A 13,407-nucleotide genomic window follows, 5' to 3' on the forward strand; every position below is an offset into this window, starting at 1 on the left:
AACTATACACCCATAAACCCAACGCACATCAGCTCCAGCAAAATGTAGACAAACAGCAAGGTGGCCAAAAATATATATAAAAAAATTGGGTAAGGGCCCAACCGGGTTTGAACCGGTGACCTCTTGATCTGCAGTCAAATGCTCTACCACTGAGCTATGGACCCAATTCATGTTATTTCATCAATTCTAAAATATAAATAATAATGTAGCCAAACTAAATATGGATTAAAGTACAAATCTTATTATGATTTAAATGATGTATATGTATGTGTCAGGGTAAAAATACCCCAAGTACGTGGCCCAATCTCATAGTGACACGTGGCCCAATAAGAAGGCGACACGTGGCATTATGAGAGGTTGACACGTGTCCTCCTGACAGGGTGACACATGTCAGCTACCTTTAAATACACAATACAACATCAGAAAGAGAAAAAGGCCTTGATTACATCAGGCCCAAATCCCGAGAAACACCTTGAATGCCGTAAAACGGCGTCCCCCTTGACACGTGGCGACCCCTGATTGCGCAGCCAATCACGTCACGAAATTCTAGGGTATAAACCCTAGAGGGGCACATGTTCCCACCCCTATAAATACCCCAATCATTTATGATGGGAAGGGGGATCACGACATAACATAAATATAGAGCATTAAAAAGCTCCAATTTCTCTCTACTTTCTCTCTCTAGCTTTTCCGATTTCCGATCTCTAACTTGATCGTCGGAGGCGAATATTCCGATAAAGGGAATATTCGTTGTTTTGCAGGTGTCTAAGTCTCATTGTCAGAAGAACGCGACCAGTATCCGAGGAGTTCACAAAAAACCCCGAAACATTTGGCGCCGTCTGTGGGGATACTCGTCCGTTATGGAAATAGATGGTCAGACACCTAATATTGGTCCTCGTCCAGGCGAGGACGAATATGTAGAAGACTTACATACAACCATACATTCTAGCAATCCTTTGACTGCCTCATTTCAAGAGGCCGAACAACCTCCTGTTACCCCAGCTACCCTAATGGCCGAGCTGACTAAGCTTCGCTAAGAGTTGGCCTCCAACTAACAAAAAGGGGGAGGAGGTGCTTCCAAGAAAACACACAACAAGACCAATGGAACTGATGCTGGTAATACCCCATTCCGTCGTCCGCATAGAAGGTCTCCCCGAGTCCCACGGACCAACCTCTCTAGCCTGTTGGCGAAAACACAGTCGGCTGGGGGAGGGGCAGACAGCCAAAAAGAGTTGAGACTGAGCCGTCACAGTGTTTCAAAGACGCAAGGGATTACATTCGGCACAAGCAAAGGGAGAGGGCCGCATACTCTGACACGGCCTCTACCCCAACCATGCCGGATGAAGTCTCCAACCAATCTTTCTCTCAATACACCAACACGGCCGTCTCCAGCAGAAGTCAAGCCGCTCATACTATTACTCCCATTCCAGTTCAGCCATCACAATATCAGCCCCCTCAAGTACTCAATGGGTTGATACAGCCAACTCCCCAGGTCTTTGGGCAATATGGGCCGTATGGCCAGGTGTTCGGACAGGCTCCCTACTTGGCTGGAACGTCCGTGCAGCCTTAGCCCATCGATTGGCAGATGCGTTTGTTGAATTTGGGAGATAAGCCGCCTCCGTTTTCGCAAGACATACTAACGTCCCCTCAACCAGCAAAAGTGAAGAGTGTATTAGTGGGTGCCTATGATGGTACGGGCAACCCAGAGGAACATATTACCTCGTACAGGAATTTGATGTACTTGCAAAGTGTAGATGATGCTACATGGTGCAGATGCTTCCCCGCCACTCTTAAGGGGGTGGCCCAGGATTGGTTTAATAGCCTTCCGGCCGGATGCATAAATTGCTTTACTACCCTCAGTTTGTTGTTTGTGGGAAATTTCTCATACAACATCCCACCAAGAAAGACAAGTCTCAACTTGGCAACAATTGTTCAAGGGAAGAATGAAGGACTACGCTCATACGTCCAAAGATTCAACCAAGAAAAATCCCAAATTCATAATCTTCCGGACGAAATGGCATACTCAGAATTTCTCCGGGGATTAAGGCATAATGGTTTTAAGTTTGATTTGGTAAGGAAAAAGATTCGGTCATACGCAGGTGTATTGCGGGAAGCCGAAGCCTATATTGAGGCCGCGGACTTTTGTTCGCTCACCAAATCAGAACAACCGGCCAAGGGGGCTGAAAAGAAGCAATCTTCTCAGCAAGACTCGACCGGCCGAAAGAAAGAAGGGAGCAAAAGAAAAGAAATTTGGGTAGCTGATGACAAGCAACCCAAGTCAAAGAAAAGCAAGACGTATGAGCCTCAGTATGAGTTCAACAAGGATGGCTACTCCATTTTGATGGAGATAAAGGACAAGTTTGAGTTTGAGAAGCCTCAGCCTTTGAGAGGCTCGGCCCAGTACAGAAACAAGAACAAGTATTGTCATTACCACAAGGATGTAGGTCATGACACGAACGATTGTATCAATCTGAAGAGGCTGTTGGATAAGTTGGCCGATAAGGGTCTGCTGAAACCCTATGTGACCAAGTCCAAATTCACCTACAAACGGACAGACAACACGTCCGAGAAAAAGCAACAAAGTGATAAGAAAAATGACAAGGAAGATGATGGGAATAGCACTGATTCAGGTTTTGTGGCCGTGATATCAGGAGGCTTTGCTTCAGGCGGCCCTACCATGAAAGGAATCAAGCAGGATGCTCGAAATTTGTCAAATGTGATGCAAACGGACGCCGTTAAGGCCGAGCCATTTCCTGAAGTGATCATAAGTGAGGCTGACCGTGGAGAGGTCAGGGCTTTGCACAATGATCCCATGGTCTTTGTCATGAAGATAGCAAATTTGAAGGTGGGACGAATATTGATTGATACGGGCAGTTCGGCTGATATCATCAGCTTGTCTGCCCTAAGGAATTTAAGCTTCCCAAAAGATGCACTCCAGGATATCACTCACCCCTTGGTAGGATTTGGGGGGAATGTCATTCATCCCGTCGGACGGATTGATCTTCCAATCCGTTTTGGGCAGAAGGGAGAAGGGAGAGACATGGTCGTCCGTTTCCTTGTTGTTAAAGAGCTGACTGGGTACAACGTCATCCTTGGCCGCCCCACTCTGAATGCAGCCAAGGCGGTCATAGTGCCTCACTTAATGTTGTTGAAGTTTGAAAGGTCGGACGGAAAAATTGGAACAATACAAGGAAGTCAGAGAATGGCTAAGGAATGTAATAAGCTGGCCGTGAAGCCAACAGCGCGCGGCCCAAAACTGTCCGAGCCAAAGGAAGAAAGAAGCTCACTCCTAGCATACCAGGTCGGCCAGAAGCGTAAGGCGGCCAGGGCAGAAGAAGCCTAGCAATTAATGACTGTCGGTCGACCAGATGAGTTGAGGCCCCAGCCGGCCGGCAGCCACCAGGATATAGTGCTTGACTCCAACCATCCAGAACAGACAGTTAGTGTCGGCACTATAGCTTTGGGATTGCTTGGGGATGAGTTAGTCCGGCTTTTAAGAGAATTCAAAGATGTGTTTGCATTTGAAGTTGGTGAAATGCCAGGGATAAGTCCTGACCTGGCCGTGCACAAGTTGGCCGTGAATCCTTTGATAAAACCTGTCTGCCAGAAGAAGAGGAATCACGGAGAAGAGAGGAATCAGGCGGCCGCAGCAGAGGTGAAAAAGCTGCTGGACACCGGTTTCATTCGGCAATGCTTCTACCCAGATTGGGTGGCCAATGTAGTTCTTGTGAAAAAGCCGAATGGGACTTGGAGAATGTGCGTGGACTACACGGACTTGAACAAGGCGTGTCCTAAGGATAGCTTCCCTTTGCCTAAGATTGACCGTTTGGTTGACTCTACGGTCGGACACGCCCTAATGAGTTTTATGGACACATACTCCGGATTCCACAAAATTCCTTTGTGGGAAGAAGATCAAGAAAAGACAGCGTTTGTGACCGAGCAGGGGTTGTACTGTTACAAAGTCATGCCATTCGGCCTCAAGAATGCCCCTGCTACCTTTCAGAGGCTTGTTAACACAGTCTTTAGAGACCAGCTCGGCCGGAACATGGAGGCGTACATTGATGACATGATTGTCAAGTCAAAAGAGCCGGCCGACCATCTCAAGGATCTACGAGAAACGTTCACCGAACTCAGGCGGCATAAGATGATGTTGAATCCAAAGAAGTGTGTATTTGGTGTTGAGTCCAGCAAGTTTCTCGGATTTTTGATTGATCAACGTGGAATTGAGGCCAACCCTGAAAAAATTCAAGCCGTCCTTGATATGAAGTCTCCAAGAACAATTAAGGAGGTGCAAAGACTGACCGGCTGTTTAGCAGCCCTTGGAAGATTTTTGTCAAGGTCAGGGGATAAGTGCCGTTACTTTTTTCAAACCATTAAGAAGAAAACCATGTTCGAGTGGATAGAGGAGGCCGAGGAAGCATTCGTACAGTTGAAAAGTCACTTGCATACATTACCTCGCCTCGTCAGTCCGCTCAAGAATGAGAAGCTATATATCTATCTTGCCATCTCTGAACATTCTCTAAGTGCCGTCCTTCTTGCTGAGAGGGACGGCCATCAGGTCCCGGTGTATTTTATCAGCCATGTACTTCACAATGCTGAGCTTAAGTACCCCCCAATTGAAAAATTTGGCCTGGCCTTGTACATGGCATCAAAGAAGCTGCGGCCGTACTTTTTGGCACATTCAATTGTGGTCTACACCGACCAACCCTTGAAGAAGCCGTTCTCAACGTTAGAAGCAAGTGGCCGCATGCTCAAGTGGGCCTTGGAACTCAGGGGCTTTGACCTTGTGTTTGAACCAAGGAAGACAATTAAGGGGCAAGCTCTTGCGGATTTCTTGGCTGAAATGACACGGCCTGACCTTCAGCCGGCTGGGGACCAAGTCTGGAAAGTGTTTGTGGATGGTAGTGCGACAACGACCGGGTGTGGTGCTGGTATTATATGTGAGTCTCCTGAGGGAGACAAGTATGAGTACGCATTGAGATTTCAGTTCCAAGCGTCAAACAATGAAGCTGAGTACGAAGCATTGTTGACCAGCCTAAGGATGTGTAAAGCGGCCGGGGCAACCAAAGTTGAAGTGTGCTCGGACTCCCGGCTAATAGTCCACCAAGTCAATGGTGGCTTCGAAGCTAGGGAGTCGGCCATGATGAAGTACATGCAGCTAGTGAAGGATGAGGCCGAGTGCCTAGAACATCTCTCTCAAACAAGTTCCTCGATCAGAAAATCGTCAAGCGGACGCGCTCTCCAAATTGGCTTCCTCGGCATCATGTGATACTCCAAGATCAGTGTTTTGGGAAGTAAAGGAGAAAAGGAGTATTGATGCCGAGCCCGTTCAGATAATAGATAGAAGTTCAACCTGGATGGACGGAATTATTTCCTATCTAAGGGATGGAATACTTCCGGACGACCCAAAAGAGAGTTGGCTAATGAAGAGGAGAGCGGCCTGGTTCGAGATGAAGGATGAGGAGCTATTCAAAAGAGCTTTTGTGAAGCCTTATCTTAAATGTATAACTCCTAAAAGAGGGCATGATGTGTTGGACGACCTCCATCAGGGGCATTGTGGCTCACATATTGGAGGACGAGCCTTAGCTGAAAAAGCGACACATTTGGGATATTACTGGCCGAGCTTGAATACGGACGCCATCCAAATGGTGAAAAAATGTGACAAGTGCCAGAGGTTTTCAACCCTTATTCATCGTCCAGCAAATAGCTTATCAGCCATCAGTAGTCCGCTTCCTTTTTCTAAATGGGGCATGGACATTTTGGGGTCGTATACTCCTGCACCCGGCCAGAGACGATATGTACTAGTGGCAGTAGACTACTTCACTAAATGGGTTGAAGCTGAGGCCGTCCGGGGCATCAAATGGACGGATGTGTCCGCCTTTATTTGGAAGAGCATAATCACTCGGTATGGGGTACCTCAGTCAATGGTGTTCGACAATGGACCTCAGTTTGAGACGCGCCAACTCAAGGAATGGTTGGGGGACCAGGGCATAACTCATTGTTTTGCCTCAGTCGGCCGACCACAAGCCAATGGCCAAGTTGAGGCCTATAACAAGCTGATTTCAAATGCGATCAAGCGCAAGCTTGAAAAGGCGGGCGGCCTATGGGCAGATGAGTTGGTTAATGTGCTATGGTCCATATGGACAACAACAAAGAGCTCAACAGGGGAGACTCCATTCTTTTTGGTCTATGGAGCTGAGGCTGTACTCCCAATTGAAATGTACGAGCCCACTTTGCGGGTAATGCTCTATGATGAATCGGCCAATTGGGAGGCCATGAAGACCGCTCTAGACTTTCTTCCAGAAGCTAGGGGCAATGCGGCGCTTAGACATGAAATTTATCGCTTAAGGATGACAAGGGCATATAACCGCCGAGTGTCTAAGCGGCCACTCAAAATGGGGGATTTAGTGTTGAGGAAAATGGAAGTTGTTGGCCGTGCCAATGAGGACGGCAAGTTGACCCCAAACTGGGAGGGGCCGTACCGAATCAGGGAAGAAGTCCGAGACGGCACATATCGCCTTGAAGCAATTGATGGCCGTCAGATCCCACGGACATGGAATACTGACAATCTGAAGAAATATCAGGTTTAAGTTTCTCTAAGTACTTAGCCAAAAAGCTGTGTATACAGCTAGGTCTATTGACCGAGCCATGTAATCAAAGCCATACGGCCACAACAATGTACTTTCGACAAAATTAATGAAAAGTCAAGCATTGTTGAACTATTTTGCTATTTTACTTATCTTTATTTACATATTATGATTTGTAATTAAAGGCCGAGTGAAATGACTTACTAAGTTGCTTCCAATATAGCAACACGGCTTATCAGTCTTACTGAGTGGCCGAAGCAAAAAGGAAGCAAGATTGCTTCCGATGGACTAAAAACTACCAAGTTAAGGCATAAAAACTACCAAGTTAATCAAACATCTTAGAGTATGGACTAGGCGAACACCGAATAAAGGGGCATACCCCTAGGAGCGTACGAAAAAGCATAATATTGAGACGTACGAAAAAAATTCAAAAAGCACAACATTGCAAAAAATTGCTAAGTATGAAACAGAATTAAAGAACCGCTCAACAGGCGGACGAAATCTTCATTAAACTGACCGCGCAAAAGGCGGCCGAAATGTTTACAAAACCGCTCAAATAGGCGGCCTCAAAATAAGAAAAAAAAAGAAGAAGAAAAAGCTGGGTAGCTGAGCAGACGGTTGCTGGAGGACCTGAGCTCTACTTAGCCGTATCATCCTTGGCAGGCTCCTCCGCAACCTTGGTGTCTTCGGCCGGAGCGGCATCACCGTCCGCCCCCTCCTCCTCATCTCCCTCTTCCTCGTCCTCTCCAGACTCAGGAGAGGTAACTACCAGCTCTAGAGGAGGCTGGCCGGCCTTCTTCGCCTCTTCTCTGAGGCAGACATAGTTCAGCCGCTTCTTGAAGCGTTCTTCATAGTACGCGGCCTCTCCGTCATCCACCATCAGCTCGAAGGCATCGAAGAAGTATGCCCTAAGCCTGTCTTCGGCATTCTGCTCAATGCGGACGATTTCCTCCGCGCTGGGCAGCCAAGGAGCTTTTAGCTGCTCAGCATAGTCCGAAACGGACTTCCTCAAGGCCTCAACCTCGGCCTTCAGCGCGTCCGCTTCGTCCAAAGCAGACTTAAGGTTGGCTTGGGCCAACTTCAGCTCACTCTTCAAGGCCTCAGACGCCTCGAAGCCCAGCCTCCATTTCTCTTTCTCCAGGACGGCCTCGTCCCTCTCAACCCGCATGGCCTCCCTGGCCAAGGACTCCTCTTCGAGTGCCTTGCCCAGTTTGACCAGGTCTTCAGTTTGCTGCGCCGCCTTGTTGGCCAGCGCGGTTATTTGGGTCTCAAAATGCACCCTTTGGACGGCGGCCGTCCCCGTCACAGCATCCTCGGCCTTCCTGATTTCGAGCCAAGCCTGCTTCAGCCGCTCGTTCTCTTTATCCTTCCATTCAAGGAAGGCGTTCAGGCGGAGGAAGAGCTGCGGACAGAAGGAGGAAGCTTAGTCAAATATAGAAAAATTTGCTAAGTGTTGGAAAGAAAAGGTATAGAGAAAAGGAGACGTACCTCAGCACTACAGTTGAGCATAGGGCCGAGGAAGCCCTCATTGATTCCCCGCAGCTTATCACGCTGCGGTTGGGGAACCGCGCGAACCATGGCCTCGCGCATGGCCTTCCTGTCCGCGCCAGTCAGTGACTGGCCGGGCAGCCTCATTTGCAACTCCTCTGAGATGTCTGCGGACGACCGTACAAGAAGAGTTAGCTAAAATTTACAAGTACAAGTAAATCAAATGGTACAAGAATAAAGAAGAAAGGCTAACCAGTGGAGAAGCTTGGAGGAGAGAGATTTATGGGAGGGGGCGGCAAAGAGGCGTCCCCCTCGTTGTCTAAACGGCCAGCAGTGTCACTAGTCGACTGATTGGCATTTAGCCAATCAAATTTTTTAACTACCTCGACATGCGGAGTCGAGATGGAGCCGGTCATTTTTTCCGGGGATGACTTACCCCCATCGTCCAGTGGGACGGACGAATCGTGGACCTGATCAGCAATAGGTTCCACGGGCTTGGAGACCCCGCTTTGTGTCAGCCGGGGCTGTTCTCCTTGAGACTGCGTTGTAGTAGTCTGCGACTTTGCCTTGGCCGCGGATTTTGAAGGCGTCCTGGTTGCAACCGTCTTCCTCCTTTTAGATGCGTTCGCATCAGGAGTGGACGAAGCCGGCTGCTTCCTCCTTGCCTTCGGAGTAGAAGAAGACTGTAAAAACACAAGCAAAGTTAGAAAAATTACACAAGGCAGAAAGCATGTCAGTGTCCGTATGAATTGGGGAAGGAGCTCCCTTCCAACATGTATGAACGGACGAAATGCGTCCGTGCAAACTTAGGAAGCAGGTTCCTCCCAATACAGCAGAACGGACAATAAAAAAGAAAGGCTAAAAAATAAACTAAGTATTTACCTCCTTGATTTGCTCGTACATCTTGAAGCGAGCCTTGTAGCGGGCAATGTCCACCTCGGACATAGCCACTTCTCCCTTTTGTGCTGGGTCAAGCATAGCGTACGCCTCCGCTGCAAAGAGAAAAATACAAAGTGTTAGAATATTTTTCTAAAACACTCTACGTGCGTACAAAAGGTTTATATATCTAAGTGTCCACCTTGGGGCATGTTCTGGTACAGGCCGTACGCAGACATAAAAGTGGTGTCCCTAAGCCAATTGGCTAGAGGAACCCAATGGCGAGGGACACGTTCAGTTTTGTTACCCCGCTTGACCCGATTGACCTTGAAATATTCAAGTTGGTGCTCTTGGCATGGATGGATGGGCGGCTTGTCAGGCTTGTGATCCCCGCGTCCGAGCTAAATGGGATCTGGACGGCACTTGTTCATGCGGAGGTTGAACTCCGCATCTTTAGTTTTGATGCGGTAGAAATGGTGCTCCAGTCCCTCCATTTGCTGACACGGTCGACCACAACCATGTAATCCCTGGTCGCGCTCAAGACGAGCCAACCATCCGTATCTTTTTCCAGCCTTGTAAGTGAGTGCATCTCACAGAAGACCGCAAAGTCTGGCGTGAAACCCTTGCAGATGCACGTCACCAAGTACCCAAATATATTTAACCAACTGTTTGGCGTCAGTTGGAAAAGGCCAATGTCATACTCGTCCAGAACTGTCCGGACGAATGGATGAAGAGGGAAGCGAAGGCCTACATCCAAGGCGGCCCTATAGACGCAAAAAGCCCTTTTGCGCGGCTTCTCATCATCCCAGGTAGCCACAACAATGGCTTTCCTGGGGACTTGTATTTCGAATCCCTCCCCCAAATGGAGGGATTCCTTGTACTCCTCAAACTCTTTTTTCAGGAACTTCAGGGCCGTCTCTCCAACTGTACAGGCGTACGGGTCCCTGAAGTTATCAATGTTGGCGACGTTTTCTTCGGTCGCCGCCTCACCTTCGGCTGTCTCACCCACGGCCTCTTTCTCAACTTCTTCTTCTTCCATTTGGTGAGAGGGGACACTTCCGAATTCAGAAGACAGCACCCTATCCAGGTCTACTGCCTCGGCCGAGCTTCGGCTTCTTGAGTTGAGTACGCCCATGGAAGAAGGAACGCCCTCCTCAACTAATGGACGCTTGCCTTTGTCTTTGGCAGCGTCCGCCTCGTTCCCCGTAGGAGGGGCGTTGCGAATAGGCAGATCGGACGGTTCCCTGATTGAGATTCCCGTCATAGGTTTTTCCGCCCCGCCCAGTTGGAGCAGAGGTTGAGAGGAAGAGGGGACAGCCGAACCAGCAGCGTCCGCCCCAAGATTGGTAGGATGGTCTTTGCAGGCTACCAGCTCGGCCTCATCCATGACTGAGCTGGAAAATTGAGGGAACCTAAGTCCCGGAGCAAGAGTGGACGAGGCGCCTTGAGCTTGTTAGCGTTCCTCGAAAGAAGAAGTGACCTCCACGGCCAAGTGATGAGAGCCAGTGGAGGCGGTCGTTGTTTGGGTGGTGGAGGTAGTCTCAACCTCCATGGTACTTGGGTTATTAGGGTCATAAGGGACCCTAGGGTGAACCAGACTACCGTCTGGGTTCCTGGCCACATGAAGATCGCGCGTACGCATTGTTCTTGCCATTGCCTGTGGGGACAGAGAAGAATAAGTGGGGGTGAGTATGTACGCACCAAACATAGACTCACTCCAAGGAGGAGACAACTTTTCTCCGTCCACTCTAGACTCCTCAGTCCCAGGCGAACGGCCGGCCTCATGAGGAGAGTCGGACGAAGCCGAGTATGGATCCAGAATTGAAATAAAAGAAAAAATACAAGAAAAGAAAGAAGTGTAGACGGCCTACCTTTGTACGTTCTGAAAACTTCGAAAGTGTTCTTGGTGTTGTTGAAGATTGACCGGAAAACTCAAAAAATGCCCGGACAACTCAAACTCACAGCGGCGCTCTTGAAGATTAAAAGGAAAATCACTTTCTCTCACTAGACTGCTCTGACTTCTATCTAGAATTCACAATTGGGTAAAGTGTGAAAATGAGAATTCACTTCCCATATTATAGAATGAACTTATGGGGGCAAAATGGTAAAACCATCTTTCCTGCCTAAACATTCAAACGGTAATTTTTTGAGAAATTACTCGAAGAAAGGGACAGAATGACGTTAGGGTTCTGTTAACTTATGTGAAAAAATCAGACGGACAATTGACGGCACGTCAAAGTGAGTTGAAGTGAGTTAAGTCACAAATTCAAGAGATTTACACCTTCAACACTTAGTCTCCAGAACTTAAAAATATCTAAGAGGAAAATGCGTCCGCCCAGTTCCCAGACGTTTAGTCCAAAGGGGAAAGTTCAGACGTACGCATCATGATGAAAGAACCATAGAGTACGCCTGAAATCAAGGAAGCCCAATCCATTTCAAAAATATGTGGACGCTCTGGGTAGTTAGGAGATAAGCTCCTCCCAGAGTATCAGAACGTCCAGACCAAAATAGGAGGACGTCTAGTCCCACTGCTGAGGCCGCTCTGGGTGGCTAGGAGATAAGCTCCTCCCAGAGTACGAGAGCGTCCAGACTAAAAGGCAAGGATGTTCATTTTAAATGCTGTGGACGCCCTAGGTAGTTAGGAGATAAGCTCCTCCCAGAGTATGAGGACGTCCAGTCCAAAATATGCGGACATCCCGATGAGCTAGGAGATAAGCTCCTCCCAGAGCATGAAGACGTCCAGTCCAAAGTATGTGGACGTCCAAATGAACTAGGGGTTAAGCCTCTCTCAGAGTACGAGAACGTCCAGTACACAATGTGGACGTCCAAATGAGCAAGAAGACAAGCTCACTCCAGACTATGAGGACGTCCAGAACAAAATATACGGACGTCCAGGTAGCAAAAAGAGCTTTGAGTCCAAAGTATATGGACGTCCAGGGCAGATGGGAGGTAAACCTAACCCAGAGTACATGGACGTCCAGAATGGAAGATCAGAGGAGGCGGCCAGTAAGTGTACGAGCCACCCCCTCTGAGGGGCAAATGTTTAGGGTAAAAATACCCCAAGTACGTGGCCCAATCTCATAGTGACACGTGGCCCAATAAGAAGGCGACACGTGGCATTATGAGAGGTTGACACGTGTCCTCCTGACAGGGTGACACATGTCAGCTACCTTTAAATACACAATACAACATCAGAAAGAGAAAAAGGCCTTGATTACATCAGGCCCAAATCCCGAGAAACACCTTGAATGCCGTAAAACGGCGTCCCCCGTGACACGTGGCGACCCCTGATTGCGCAGCCAATCACGTCACAAAATTCTAGGGTATAAACCCTAGAGGGGCACATGTTCCCACCCCTATAAATACCCCAATCATTTATGATGGGAAGGGGGATCACGACATAACATAAATATATAATAGAGCATTAAAAAGCTCCAACTTCTCTCTACTTTCTCTCTCTAGCTTTTCCGATTTCCGATCTCTAACTTGGTCGTCGGAGGCGAATATTCCGATAAAAGGAATATTCGTTGTTTTGCAGGTGTCTAAGTCTCATTGTCAGAAGAACGCGACCAGTATCCGAGGAGTTCACAAAAAACCCAGAAACAGTATGCATATATGTTGAGGACTGAGGAGGGAAACAATTGGCATGGATTGGTATGGAATTTTAGATGTGTTTTTTCTCCAAATGATGTAATGGGAATTAATGAAATTGTAAGGGAATTACGAAGAATGATGAATCTCTTTCAGGTATATATAGGGGAGGGATTCGGTAAGAACCCCGCGTTATATAAGAACCCTAGTTATATAAGAACCCATCTCAGCCGTAGGAATAAGTTATTTTGAACCGTTAAGATTAAAACACATATCCTCCCTCTAACTCCCCCCCCTTACCCACCGCCCAAAATTTTCTCTCTCCTCTAACTTTCTCTCTCTTCCTCACGCATCTTTCATTTTCTCTCTCCTCAAACCCCCAAAAATCTCCATAGAATTGCAATTTGAAGGATTTTCATTTCAGGTATGTTTTTCTTTTCGATTTTGTTCAAATTTTAATGAAATTAGCATGATGTTCAAGTGGATTTTGTGGTTTTTTGATGTGATTTTAGCAATTTTTGTGATTTGATATTTGCGTTTTTTCTGCTTTGATTTTCATTAATTTTGCATGAGTTTGATATTTCTGATTTGATTTTAATAAATTTCGCATGGAATTTTATTTTTTTTTTAGTTCGATTTTAGCAAATTTAGGGTTCGAATTTAGGGTTCTTTTTTGCGGATTTAGGATTCGATTTTTGCTAATCTTTTGATTTAGTTCGATTATATGCTAATCTTCTGATTATATGCTAATCTTTGCGATTTTTTTCGAATTAATAACTTTGATTTTGCGATTTCACCTGTTGTTAAAATTAATCAAAATATACTAATCCACATGACCTGCTGGTGCTTGGCAATTTCGAACAGA

At 47.3% G+C, this 13,407-nt stretch overlaps 1 non-coding gene across 1 annotated transcript; it reads right to left on the bottom strand.

Moving 5' to 3' along the window:
• Positions 1–92: 92 nt before the first annotated feature.
• Positions 93–164, bottom strand: TRNAC-GCA (transfer RNA cysteine (anticodon GCA)). Its single transcript has one exon. It is a non-coding gene; the product is annotated as a tRNA-Cys (tRNA).
• Between the last annotated feature and the right edge of the window lie 13,243 nt (positions 165–13,407).

This window comes from Chenopodium album, chromosome 18, assembly GCF_948465745.1.
Source record: "Chenopodium album chromosome 18, dcCheAlbu1.1, whole genome shotgun sequence".
NCBI classification, from domain to species: Eukaryota; Viridiplantae; Streptophyta; class Magnoliopsida; order Caryophyllales; family Amaranthaceae; genus Chenopodium; species Chenopodium album.